Raw genomic sequence first — 12641 nt, 5'->3', positions numbered from 1 at the left:
TATAAGAAGATTGATGAGGGGAGATGTCTTGCTCTATCGCAGTCAGTGATGACGATCTTCAATAGTTCTCTAGGGGAGTTGGACGCCATATTAATTCTCTCCGCAAAGTGTTTGGCCTGGGCTTGCTTGATTTCGTCATGATAGTGTCTAATAGCCCTCTTACATTGGATCTTAAGGTCGGGGTCATAGGTTTTCCTCCAATTCCTTTCGAGTTTCTTACATTTTGTTTCTCAAGGAGGCTGAATGACTGTTGAAGCATGACGCTCTTGGTCTAGATTTCTGAAAACATTGGTCAGCCGCTTAGTTGATCCAATCTGACCAAATCGTGTTGGCCTCATCTAGGTTTTCTGTTAGGAGGGGAGTGGAGGACTTTAAGGTATTGACCAATTTTTCCGTTATGAGACTTGGCCATTTCCTGCCTGAATTCAAGCTGCAGTTGGACGCTGTTTGTGTGCCTGTTTTTGTACATGAAAACTGAATAAAACAGTGATCTGACCAAGGAACTGGGATAGGTGTATTCACCTGGATTTTAGGGTCAGTGGAGAAAATAGGATCAAAAGTGTGTCCTTTCTCATGTGTGGCAGAGCCAACAAGTTGAATAAGTTGCATGGGTTCTAAATCTTGTAGGAGCCTTCTGGTGGATGGGTTGTTGTGTTCATCTATGTGTACATTGAAATCACCAAGCGTGGTGACGAATCCTTTTCCCACAATAGTGCTGGCTATGAGGTCAGGGAAAACATCAAAAAATGCGCTGCATGGCCCTGGAGGCCTATAAATAAGAATTCCGGAAAATTAGCAAGTGGGAGAAAATGAAATTCTGAATTGCGCAATGTCTAAGTTGGTTACCTTCAGGGGTGTAGTGGAGCCGCTAAACTCTTCTTTACGAACAATGGCCACCCCACCTCCTGACTTTCCCTCGCGATCCTGTCTGCTGATGCAATAGCCTGAGGGGAGGGCTGTAACTATGTCCGCAGTTAAACTTTCTTTAAGCCAAGTCTCCGTTATAAATAGCATATTGTTATAATTGACTTGTGTCTTTCCTTTCTCTGGCTGGGTCTTCCCTGCTGCTCTGCTAGTATGAGTGTTAGATTGCCTGATGACCTCATGGAATGTTTCAGTCCCTGGCTTGTGTGTGGAGTGTCAGTCAATGGCAGGCAGGTTGAGTGGCAGGGAGGCTGCTCCTGGTGGGGTTACTTTCCATCTACCGATCTTCTTCTACTGAACTTACCTTGTAACTAAGCTTCAATAAATCCAACCTATTTTATATACCCGGCTCCATGGACCTTCAATTTACCACACATATCTAGTAGTTCTTCCTCTATCAGGAGCCCAATCTCTATTTTGTGTCCTGGAAGTGACCTGCTGTTTATTAGCCCCATTTTCCATTGTGCATTCTCTCCTGGGGTGTCTCTCATTATGCTTTTACTCTTTAAGTCGGGTAAAGTTACAATGGCGACAGACCTCCCCGTCACCTGTTGGGCTGTCGGGCTTAAGGGTGTATGCGCACTGTAAGGCCAATGCCGGCCTGAGCCGTTGCAGTTCTCCTGCATTGTATCTAAGTCATCTGGGGTGGTCTGAGGATGGTCGGGCAGGGTTCCTGGCCCCTGGTCGGGCACGGACGGGAGCAAACAGGCTTGCATTTGGCTTGCGTCCGTTGCGCACCACTGCCGACATAAATAGGCATGCCAGAGAACCGATAGAGTGCCAACCTTCCTTGACTCTATGGCAGCTCAAGGGCAGCGGTCTTCTCTATGGTTCTAGCAGTTGCCCCGCCCTTGAACAGCCGTCCAACAACTCCGGCCCGCAAGTTGCTTAAAACAGTAAACAATGGATTCCGATACCCGTATTAAAAGACAGTGTTTAAAAACATTCAATTCAAATTCAGAACAGTCTCTTGATATATATGGCAATTGCTCACTTTGACGATCTGAACTGGCCCTCTAAGCAACGCTCTCCACAGTGGCTGCAATCACACCAATCATAGTGCTTGCAAGGGATATAATTCAAAGCTGAGGTCTGAGACATCCTAAATGGGGGGAGAGGGGGTGGATTAACCCTACACTTCAACCTGCCCCTTGCCTAACTGTAGCTGCAAGAGGAGGGATAGAGTGTAAAGTGATGCTATCAAAGAGTCAGAAATATGGTGTTAGCTTAATCAGCTATTTGGTCCATTAGGAACTTCTTGAAACACATACATAGGCTTATAATGTGTAGAGTTGCACCATATAATCCTCCAAAATAGGACAAAAAGATTGCTTATGTATGTGAGCATATCTGAACTTTCCAATAAAAAGTTAATCCACCTCAGCTCCTTATTGGAAAGGTTCGAGGTGATCCATCAATCGGGGGCTGTGATGCCATCAATGATGTTATTGCACATGTCATGAGTGATGTAACACGTGAGACCATTAGAAGTTCATGGCCGGGGCACCAGTTATGATTAGCTCAGTAACCTACAACTGGATAAGTAAAAAAAAAATATTTTCACCTAACTATAACCTCACTTAAATCTTAGTTTGTTCTGTGAATAAATATATATATACACACACACACACACACACACACACTCTCGCTCTCGCTCTCTCTCGCTCTCTCTCTCTCTCTCTCTCTCTCTCTCTCTCTCTCTATGTTACCAGGACACATCTGTAACTAAGTAAAGACTAAAAGGGTGGGGGCTCAGGGTTCAAGCACCTTGTGAGCAATATCTTTTAATCCGTATTGGGGAGGTATTGTTATGGAGGTTGGAGTTTAGGGCAGCGTAATAAATCTGGCTACCCAAACTAGTCTGTCCTACCTGATGGATGTTCAGTCCAGGAGTTGGCAAAATTTAACACGTCTGAACCCCATTTAACTGGACCTCTGGAGAAAGCTCTGGAAGGCAAATAGTGGTGCAGACTGTCAGTGCTCAGACTCCATGCAGGGACTTACCTGTGGGACATCTTTCCGCAGATGCGGCTGCTCACCACCAATGTGGCTGTTATCTGCTCTACTGCAGCTGGCATTGTTCCTGCATGCTGAGTTCCAGTCTCACAGAGTTCCCTGAGTGTGGCATTTGGTGGACAACCACGTTGGTGCATTAAATCCAGGAGGTATGGATTGACCGTCAGACCTCCTCTTTTTTTCCCCTTCCCGGAACAAGCCTAGGATTTTCTATGGTAGCATAGTCAGTGCAGTGAGCGGGACACATGACAGATGGCCTCCTTGGTATGAGGTGGCTCAGCAGTGCCTGGGTCATCACTGACTCATTACCTGCTGGTCTAGATATGAATTGAGGGCCGAAATGTTTCAAAAAGCAACAGCAATAGCAAACAATACCAAATGAAGTAATCCTCCACCACACACCCCGTCCCGGAAGATCTGTACATAGCTACATTATCAGCAGTTGGACATGCTGTTCTCAAAAGGCTGCACAGAGTTGTGCAGGAAGTTATGTATCTTTTAGTAAAGGGAGAAGATCTTCCTGATGAAGTCCAGCTGAAGCACATCATTATATTGGGTCAGCTTGGCTCAGAATGTCCAGCTGGTGCACACGGGCATCCCTAATTTATAGGACAGTGATTATCTGTTGGCAACAATTCATCTATTAATACGTTCAGGTTTAATTCCTCCTGCTCCAGTTCCTTCTCTCATTGGCGACCAGGATGGGATCCGAAGAGTGGTGCTGCTGATTGTTCTTCTCAATGCTGCTGTTGCACTCCAAAATACACAGCGGTAATTGAGCGATCTCATCCCAGGTAGGAGATTGATATTGCATGAGACAGTTCGAGCCTTGAGTTTGGCTCATCCGATGTGGGCTGCAAGCTGGCCTGCAGTCTCACTGTGTATGTCCTTAGATTGCTTGGATCGCTTATCAACACCCACGTGGTTGCACCTTGATTGATTTAGTTTACTGCTGAACTCTGAGGTGAAGCTGCCAGTGCTTCAAGCCTCGTTAAAAAAGTAGTGTCCATCTTGCTTTAACATACACTGCCCCTTTATTTACATGCTCCAACCTTCTCTGCCATTCACATGCATGAAAAATTAGTTATTCAAGTATAATATTGATTGAGGGTGGCTGTTATTTGTTTACCTTTTGTACTGCAGAAAACACATATGAAGTTTGTCTCAAACATTGATGGAGGAACACATATGTCTGATCAGGAGTGTCATTGAATAGTATGATGTGCACACAATACAAGCAAATTATACATTAAAGAAGACGAATACAAAGAAGACATTATACTGGAATATCGAATAAATTCTTAAGATTACATTCATCAATGTAGAATCGCTCTGCTACCCGGGAAGGTGACATTACAGCCACATATTTTTATTGCAATTTCAGAAAGCTGATATGATGATTGATAAACATGTGATACGCTGCACTTGTGTATCTCCTTACAGCTTTGTACATTGCACAACTGGGTATATTGCTGTGCATAGGATGAATGAAACAAGCAACTCCAGCTAAGAAGTGGATCACCTGTAAAAATAAAGGCAATTGAGCGTTCAGTATTATGGCTGGAATATGAATTTACCTTGAAAAACACAAAACACAAGAGGCATTTGGCAAACCACAAACAGTTGGTTTAATTAAACGCTTCAGCCGGGAAACATCCACAGAAACGGGTCTAAGGACCGTCTCAACCATGAGTGCATTTATAAATTGTCTTTGGAGCACCGTAAAACGAGTTAGATCTTATTTTAGGGAAAGGGATGCAGGCCTAGTCATGGGGTGCAAATCAGGCCACTTAATAGTGAATGCAGGTGGGTCTCGACCTTGCATGGATACAATGAGGGCCAGTGGGTAAAGTGTCCCTATGTCTGGCATGAGGAGCTCGTGATTGCTGCCTGTAGTGTGTGTTGTGCTCTGATTGGGTGAGTGTTCCTAACTTCATGTGGCATCTAACTTTATGGTGTTTTAGGAACTTGGCACCCCTCTGGCCATACGTGCTTTATTGGGGCCAATCTCCTCGGACCATTGTGGTGTTGCTGCCTATCTATGGAATTAATCTGTGTTTGTGTTTTTGTCTGGTTGGTTACATGCCACCCACCACATGAGTTCTGTCAATTAGCAGCCTTGGGCCTCAGTCGCAGGGCCTGCCTACTCCACATATTTCTTACTCAGGGTTGATGGAGAGCTCAGCTCGGGAGATTTCGACAACAGTGACTTGATCTAGTTTTTGAATACACATATATTGTTGCGTAAATTGACATCAATATTAACAGTATCACCTCCAAGCAGCAATCTAAGCTTAAAGGATGGGTGATTTACATATATCCAATACACCGCCATGCGTTTGGAGACACCAGGAGAACCTAGAGAAATGGAAACTCGCCGCAGAACATTCAGCAATTATTAAGTAGCTATTGAGAGACTGAAATTCACATTTTAGGGAAAATGACCTATATTTTTTCATTGTTTCGGTAATGCTGTGCAGAACATTTTCTATCATATGCATGATTATGTGCCTGACAGTGAATCTGAGGAATTCAATATGTATGAAGAAGCTGTAATGACTTTCCAAAATGATTTTTTTAGCAAATTCCTGCATTGTTATGCAAAGACGCAGACATATGATAAGATGCCAGAAAGCTAATTAACCTTTTCTGGCTCTGGCTCTACATACTGGGGGAGAGGGGTTGCAGCACAAACTGCTGACACCAGCTTATGCATGAAAAAAGGCACTATACTGAATCAGGTGCACATCACATATATCATCCCTGGGCCTTTCACCTTACATAACTAACAACTCACTATACAGATATGTTCACCTATGTTGAATTACCCCCGTTCTAAAATTTCCCTCCGCCCCCCAAACTTAAACCGGGCTGATCTTCATCAATTGAGGCCTTCAACTTCCTATACAGTTTTACTGCAACAATTAACCTCTAACTAACTTAATTTCTTAATGAACCTTAAACTTTCTGCCTCGTCCAGTCGTGGACGTGTCCACCCGTTCTGCCTATCTCACCACTGTCAACAACAATAAGCTTCACTAAAAATCATGACAACTTCTCGGCCAACTGCCACTTCACCTGCTTCCAAGCGATGACCACATACATGCTTCCCTAGCCCTTCAGACCTGCTGCAATATCCAGCAGCTGGGAAACTAGGTAAAAATGCCACAGAAAACTCCCCACGAAAACAGGCGTGGGTGGGTGGCCAAAAAGTACTCATGAAAGAATATACCAGCCACTGTGTCATCAAAAGACAAAATGGTGGTTTTTAAACGTAATGGCCGGTTATATGGAGCTATAAGTTAGCCCAAAGCCAGCCCAAAACTCGGTTGCAGTTGTTGGACTGTATGTATTAACTCCCCTAATCTTCCTGGGGGGAGGGCAAACCTCCCTCCGGTCAGCTGCCCCTCCCCCCAAAATGCAAATTGTACATACACAAAATCTGTGGACCAAATGTTATGTGACCAAATTATTTTTGTCATTTTCTGTCAACAAAGTGCAGGAGATATTACTCACATGTAAAAATTCCACATTAAAGCAAACAATAACAATAGTAAAAGGTTTAGAACAATTAATGGAATTCTTGAGAAGAATAAAACACACAACACAAAACTCAGGGAGGACACTGTCAACTGCTTCACAAAACTGTTTTTTTTTAGATTAAAAAAAGAACAGAAAAAGCAAAGCAATGTCAAAAACAAATAGTTTGGAGTCTAAATCAGAGGAATATCAAGTCCAGTCAAGTCATAGGCACTTCTATAGCGCAACATATCACTCCAAAGAGTCTCATGGCGCTTGCAGCGGCTGAAAGCGGAGAGGAGCTGGGGACGATTACTGGTCGAATAACCACGTCTTAAGCTTATTTCGAAAGCACCCTAAGATGGGGATGGATCGTAGGTCAGAAGGCAGTTTGTTCCAGGAAGACTGGGCTAGGTAGGAAAAAGATCTACCACCCTGTCTGGTGGTGTATATTCTGAAGGGGGTAAGCAGGAACTTGGTGCTAGACCTCAGTGCCCTCTGAGGCTTGTACCAGCAAAGTTTTCTGGCCCAGTATTGTGGTTTCTTCCCATAAAGATATTTATGTGTAAGGCATAAAACCTTAAAAAGAATGCGCTTTCTCACTGGAAGACAGTGTAGAGCTCTAAGACATGGGGCAGAAGAAGTTCGATGAGGGAGATTCAGAATCATTTTAGCCGCAATGTTTTGTAAAGTCTGGAGTTTGTTTAAAAAGGTTTCATTGATGGACTGTAGGAGTGCGCTACCGTAGTCCATCCGATTAGTGATCAAACCCTGAAGCAACGGTTTTCCAGCTTCCAAGGGGATCCATTTAAAAACTTTCCGCAGTGTGCGCATTATTCCGAAACAGGAACTGACAATATGGTTAACCTGGGCCTTCATGGACAATTGATTGTCCATGTAAAAGCCCAGGTTACGGACCACCTCTTTGGGGACAGGACAGGCACCAAGGTCGACGGGCCACCATTCTGAAGACCAGTGTTCTGGCGCTTTCCCAAAGAGCATGATCTCAGACTTTGTACCGTTCAGTTGAAGATGGTTGTTTTTCATCCACCTGTTGATGTGGGACATACAGTTTTTGAAACGCACCATGGTTTCATTCGGGTCAGGACCCAGTGTGGCTATGATCTGAGTGTCATCGGTGTACGATATGACATCAAATCCGTATGCTCTAATCACTGGGTCCAGAGGAGTCCAGAGGAGTCATGTAAAGATTGAAGAGAGTAGGACCCATCGTGACAGATCTTGTAGAGGAGATACTGAGTCCCGACTGAACAATGGTGCTACGGTCTGAGAGATAGCTTCTGAACCAATTCAAGGCCGTACCACTGACACCAATCTCCCACAGCCGATGTATTAAAGTGCTGTGAGAGATGGTGTCAAATGCGGCTGACAGGTCAAGGAGTACGAGAATTACCGATTGATGTCTATCTAGGGCCTGCCTGATGTTGTCAGTGACCTCGACCAGTGCCGTCTCAGTGCTGTGAGCCACTCTGAACCCAGACTGTGAAGGGTCTAATAACTCTCTAAATGAGCGACAAGTTGCTGGTTGGCAAGAGATTCCAATACTTTCCCAAAATAGGGGAGTAGAGAGATCGGACGATAGTTGGAAAGAAGACTTGGGTCGGCCGGGGGCTTTTTCAAAATAGGCTTCCATCTTAAGGGAAAAAAAGCTTCTGATAATGATTTGTTGAAAAGATCAGTAATATTGTCAACCAATGCTGGGGAAATCATTACAAGTATTTTAGGAGGAATCAGATCGGTGGGGGAACCGGATTTTATCTTCTGCCGGGCCTTAAGGACTAATGTAGGATCGACCTTAGTGAATTCCTCAAAAAGATGGGACGGGGCTGTGAGGGTGTCGGGCTCATTGACTAAGTCCGAACTATTGATATTAAAAGTCAAGGATTGATGGATGGTTAAAAAAATGTCTTCAAAAAAGTTGGAAAGAGAGTCCACCCAGTGTTGTGAGACGGGTGCGGACGACGGGTTCCTGGGGATGGTAAATTCTTTCAGGAATATGATCTGTGATATAAATATATTCGTCCATTATTCGTGCCTCTGAATTTTCAGCAAGCAAGACCAGCTCTTTTATGTCTGCAATTTTTAGACGATATTAATGTATGGTGCTATTTATCTAGATTTTTAGCAGGGGTGTATTATGCTTATGTATGTTATTGTATTTTTATAATATTGAATTTTTATGGTCATGAATTTATTGATGTTTTTATTGTACATTTATGATTGTTTTTTTAAATAAAGTAAACACTGACTGACTGACATAATTTTTAAGCCCGGTCCGAGTCAGCCCACCACAATAAAATAAAAAAAAAACACTTACCTTCTTTTCTGTCGTCTGTGGGCGACCCTCCGCCTCGCTGCAGTGTCTCCTTGCCGTCGTCCTCCTCCTCACTTCTCCCAACGTATTACGTCTTGCGTGAACATGCGCAGTTCACGCAAGGCGTAATATGTAGGGGGACGGAAGGAGGAGGACGACAGCAAGAAGGAGACACCGAGGCGAGGAGGAGGGTAGCCCGCAGATAACAGAAAAGAAGGTAAGTGGGTTTTTAAAAACAAAATTGTGGGGCTGAGAGGAGTTCCACTGAGTTTTTTTTTAACTGTCGAACTCCGCGGAGCACCACTCCGCATACTCCGCCCAGGGTTAATAATTTTACATACTCCGAGGAATACAACCAACATCTACTTTGTGTCTGGCTTACTTGAGAATGTGGTGTGAAATTATTATTGGAAAACGGGAGATGAAGGATACTCAGTATGTTCTGTCAAGTAGGATAACATTATAACAAAAATGTAAGAAATACTGTTAAAGCATACTTGCAATGAAAGTGAGGTTAAAATAGGGGATCCGAATTAAAAACTATTAAAGGAAAGGAGAGAACAAATTCTTCCCTAAAACTAGAGGAATAAGAGCAGGAAAAATCAGTTTGCACAGAGAAAGGAAAGCGGCTGAATATTAGCAGAACCTACAAACATCATGAAAATATACAAACACCTTGCACCCGACAGATGAAAAATGGAATGTACAAGGGTTTATGTACACCAGAGGAGACTTTGAAAGAGATATTGTTTAAATTAAGTGTAGTAAATCTTACCTACTAATTGTACAACAACACTTAGGGGCATATTTTAGATCCCCTTTGCGTCGCTCTTGCACCATGCAGCGTGGTGCAAGAGTGACACAAACGCAAAATGAGATTTATGAAGCCAAGCACGGCCACTTTGCGTGGCCCTGCGTGGCTTCATAGATCTCGAGTAATGTAAAGCAAATCTCTGCGTTGCGTCACTCTGCGCCAGGGAGGCATTTCCAAGGATGTTGTGTGGATGTTCCCACCCTACATCCATGAATTTTAACACATTCCCAGATGTACAAGAACAGGTAAACCTGGTAATGTGCCAAAAAGATATGTCTCCCCAGGAGAGGCGTAATGAGGGGAAATATCTTTATTTCACCTCACTTATTCTGCAGCACACGTGGAAAGGTGAAAGCACTTCTCAGGATTGTTTTTGTGCAGGAAAGTGTCCTGTCCTGCACAAAAACAATCCTTCCTACATCACAGGCACCCTTGCACCATGGAGCAAGGGGGCCTGCGTTGGCGCGAGGCTGCAAAAAATTCCCCAGCACAAGGAAAAGGACAGGAATGCGCTGTATTGGATAAGTGCGGCGCATTCATGCCCGTTCCCTGTGATGCGCTGCCCCGCGCCGCAAAAGTCATAAATATGTCCCTCTGTGTTCATTCACCAAATGTTGAAGGGACTCCAAACGCCGTCACTGTAACAAGTAAGGAAGGTCAGCGTGATGGATAGCATGAATGTGATGTCGATGGCGATGACAAATTCTTTGGTGATAGAGGCGAGGAATTTCAGATGTTGCACACTTCAAAATAACTTTTAGATTGACATGTGTACTTTCCTACCTGGTTTTATAACTGTTTGTAAGGAAGACAGAGATGTTGCATCAAGCCTGCCTGTGCTCTTGTCTTTAGAGTGTTCAGCTTGCGCACAGGTTCCAATCTTTAACAAACGATTCAGCTGCTGCTGGTTGCCAGTTGCCACACTGTCTTCTGACTTTTTTTATCTAAGAATGGGATCATGTTTTGCCTCCTTTTGTGACAGTTCCTCCTTTCACCCAGATTTGTACACAGTCACCACCCAAGAACATTGTAGCAAAGTAACCAAAGTAAAACAACATCATCATTTCCACTATGAGTATACAGAGCAGAAAAAGCACTAATGCCCTCGTTTATGGGGACTCGGCATAGGGCAGCGCAGCAAGTCAGCTTGCTGTGCTAACCCACATCAAAGTTTTCCCTGCCTATATGGTGCATTCCTGTCCTTTCCCCCTGTGCTGGTGCCATTGCGGCAGCCTATCGCCAATGCAGGCACCCTTGGACCATGGTGCAAGGGTGCCTGTTTTGTCGGCAGGATTGTTTAAGTGCAGGAAGGGGCACATTCTTCTACAGAAACAATCCATTGAGACATTTTCCTCTTTCTACGTGTGCTGCAGAAGGAGGAATAAATTAAGAGAAAAAAAGTTATTTCTCCTCATTCTACCTCACCTCGGTAGTTGTAAGGTTTTGGCGCATTCTCAGGTTTACATAGTCTTGTAAACCTGGGGAATCTTCAAAATCCATCGGTGTTGCATGGGAGCACCCACTGCAAAGCCATGGAATGCCTCCCTAGCGCAGAGTAAGGCAACACAGAGATGTTCACTGCCTTGTGTTACTCCATATCTATGAGGCCATTCAAAGCCCGCGTGGTCTCATAAATATGATTAGGTGGTTTACCCCGCCGGAGCGTCTCAAAAGATGATGATACGGCGGTGCAATGGGCTCATAAATATGTCCCTAAGAGTTTATTATAAGGTAACAACCGCACTTACTACTTGAAACTATTGAGAATTTTGGTAGTGAATCACAGATCAATTGGGGAAGTCACAGATTACAAATTATATTCAGATTGGAATTCAACCATGGGAAACCATTTCCACAAATGATATGAGGTATAAAAGCTTCAATCATGAAGTCCTGAAGGTTCTCCAAAGATCAAGGGATAAATCCCCATTTCCAATGGCAGATAGCTATTAACAGCAGAAAATATTTCAAGGGCACAACATCTATACAGCTTTCCTACTCTAGGCCTCCTCACCAGTTCAAATTGTAAATTTCCTAAAATACTGCAACCCAACAACCCAATATCCACCTTCATGGGTATGCGGATTGATTGTGCTAACTTGCAAGATAAAGATCAGAAACAGACCCAACTAGTTCCAGAATGACAGAACTATTGGATTCTAGTGGGAAACTCTTTGCAAAATGGCTTCTGGAATCATTAAATTACTGGACCTCTATAGGGGTCATTGCATAGATTGAGAAAACTGGCTTTCATCAATATGCCTTCATGAGCTAACTGTATTTTTTTTCTCACATTCCCACTGTTGCCATCAGCATGTCTCCATGCTTAGTTACTCCATAATTGATTGTCAAATCATTTGCAACATGTCCATAGGCTATCAGCACCTCAATCCTCCTTCAAATCCTTAATCGTAGGCCATCCCTCAAAGATAAATTTCTTAACACAAATTTTCAACCTTTGTCTCTTTACTCCCTCCACTCACTCTTCAACAGTGCTCCTTCAAACACTTCTCCAACATTATTAACACTACTGACTATGAATAACTCCCCTTCATTGTGCATGCTCTCATCCTCAGCATACAGAAAGGCAACAAGATAAATCCACTGCAAACTTCTTTACACCAGATACCTATTCCAGTCTGTATTGAAATTCTTGTAACCTGAACTGCCATTTCACAAAATGTGGTATTGCAGGTCGTCCAAACAGAACAAGTAATGGTTTGTAATAAGTGTACAAGTAGATGTCATGCCCTACACATAAGTTCTAAAGTGCTGTTCACCCCACCAAGCTGCAAGACTCTTTCTCTATTACTACATACAGTACATAGATTCTGAACCTTGCAGTGCATGTGATGCACATGTCACAATATCTTGGCATCCATTCTCTCTTCTTTGTAATACCACTGCTCAAGTGCACACTCACTCGCTTCAGTGATTCTAATGCGTTCATATCTGGTATACGGTTTGAGTGGTTGATCAACAATGATATAGTGTTTGATACCCTCATACACATATGCAAATCCACATCCCACT

The sequence above is a fragment of the Triturus cristatus genome, chromosome 6 (assembly GCF_964204655.1).
Source record: "Triturus cristatus chromosome 6, aTriCri1.1, whole genome shotgun sequence".
Lineage (NCBI taxonomy): Eukaryota > Metazoa > Chordata > Amphibia > Caudata > Salamandridae > Triturus > Triturus cristatus.
The sequence above is the reverse complement of the archived record's forward strand: the minus strand, read 5'-3'. Positions refer to the sequence as shown.